The sequence below is a fragment of the Octodon degus genome, unplaced genomic scaffold (genome assembly GCF_000260255.1).
Source record: "Octodon degus isolate 3935 unplaced genomic scaffold, OctDeg1.0 scaffold00032, whole genome shotgun sequence".
NCBI lineage: Eukaryota > Metazoa > Chordata > Mammalia > Rodentia > Octodontidae > Octodon > Octodon degus.
The window spans coordinates 8,992,755-8,995,136 of NW_004524608.1; positions in this window are offsets into that span (position 1 = coordinate 8,992,755).

Sequence of the window (2,382 nt, forward strand, 5' to 3'; positions counted from 1 at the left end):
AGAGAGACAGAGAGACAGAGAGAGACAGAGACAGAGAGAAAGAGAAAGAGAGAGACAGAGACACAGAGACAGAGATGGAGAGACAGACAGACAGACGGGCAGACGGATGGATGGACAGATGGGTGGACAGAGCCAGTCAGGACTCAGTGTTACCAAACATCTTAGTTTGTAGAACAAGGCTTGTTCCTGTGGAAGTTGGGTGTCTAACTTCTATCTAACTTCCCTCCAATGCTTAGAGCTGATCTGGTTCTCCTTTTGTTTCTTCTTCTCATTTCTTTTTTTATTTCTTCTTTTCTTCTTTTCTCCATCGCTTCCTCCCTCTGTCCCTTGCTCATGTGATTTCCAGCCACCTACCATCTTTTCACTATCCTTTTCATGACATCTTTGCCAAATCCCTCACATGTTTACACTACACCAGGTTTTTTCATGTCTTCAAAAAAAAATAGAGCAGGACTATTATCTCATATACTCTTAAATATTGTATGTTGTTAGTGCTATCTATCATCAAAATAGTAATATCCATGACTTCAATAAGCATTGCATCCTGAACACTGTGTTATCTTACAGTGAATTCATAGTCTCTGTTATGGTTTGTGTCTAGTCCCCCAAAGCCTTACGCAGTCATAGGGTGGACTTCTAGAATTTGTGATTAATTCATGATTCACTGGGATTATGGTGTGTGTGTGTGTGTGCTGCTGAGATTATGGGTATGAGTGCTACACCTAGCCTGGGGTGGATAGCCTGAATGCAACTTAAGGGAGACAGACTTGTTCTCTGTACCCATTGTTGCTGCTTTTCCTCCCTTTGCTCTCTTGCTCTTTGCCACCACCATGAACGGATGCTTTCTGCCCTGTGCCACTCAGCCTTGAAGCCAGCTGAGTATGCACTGAAACCTCCAGTAACTGTGAGCTAAATAAACTTTTCCTTCCTTCATTTTGGGTGTTGGGTATTTGTTCAAGCAATGAGAGGAGAGTAACTGAGAGTATCTAAAATGTGCAAAAGTAAATTGCTACAGGTCTAACCCCATCTGCTATTTCCAGTGTCAAGTATTCTACTTAGCAGTGAGCTTTTTCAACTTGTCATAGTCTTTATAAACCCTGATATGTAATGGGTCTGAGCCTATATGAAAATTTCCTGGTATCATGGCAGCAAGTCAGAACAGTGTGGGGATCCAACAACAACAATGTTGAGCCTTCCCCCATCAGCGCCTGCTCCAACACTGTACCTCCCATACAAACTCCACCTTCAATCCAGCCCGATAAATTTTTTATCTTCCTGCCTGCTACTCTGAGGTTTTCTTGGGTCTCTTTGGCAGCCCTCCTATACTGAACAATAAAGGCTTTCCTTACCTCTCCCTTGCTTCTCATTCCCAGCAGAGGAAGAAAGCTTACATGCTGGTGCCATGACTCAGATGACCAGGGCAGTTAGCTCCCAGGGAGCTCCCAGTTTGAGCTTCCCCGGACGAGGAGCTATCCTTGCTCTCTCCTGTCCCTGCCTCTGCCTTGGCCAGCCTTCATCCAAGGCCAACCCACCTTGATTCTCACAGGGGAGCCCCCTTTCACTCTGGGACCTCATCTCTTGTTTTCTTTTTCTCTCCTTCTCTCTCTCATAAACTGTGGGCCCATGACAAGCCACCTCCCATCATATAGCACCCTCACACCCTCAATGGGATGTCCTACTGTCTTCTAGGTGACCAGCCATGAGGACCGATGGACATTTCTCTCTCTATCACACCCCGCAAAAGGACAGCTCTCTTCAGGCTTGTGCACTGGCTTTGGCCTTTGGCTCACCTTTGATTTTGTCACAATCGGGAATATTTCTCACAAACCCCAAAAGCACACACCACTCCGATATAACACTATAGGTCTCTGCGAGAACTTCAAACCAAAATGACCAGGCTTTCTTTTTTTTTTTTTTTTAACTTTTGCTACTGCAATGGCAAATGGTCAGAAATCCCTTACAAATCTTTCTGCTCTCAGGGTGCATCCTTCCCTCCTTCAGGCATGTAGTGTGACCCAAATACTTTTGGCTTGCTCCACATCACCATACCCCTGCCTGATCTCCCACCTCTCCAGACACTCTCCTGGAGTGTTCCTCCTGCTTTCATTCCTCCTCTACCATACCCACAAGCCCAGCCTCCTCAATCTCCTTAACCAGGTCTCCCCATGTCATCTCTGCCTCACCCCTCACTCTCCATCACCTCACCCTTCTCCTCCTCCTTTGCATTCTCTCCTCCTGCACATGGTACTCAGTCTTATCCCATCCAGCCCTGCCATCTTGCAGCTGGTTTTCCCCACTCTCTTGTGCTCTGCTGCTGTTTATCCAGCCCCACTCCTTCTCCCCCTCTGGGAACAGGCTGGTCCTGAGGAGCTGTTCTGCACT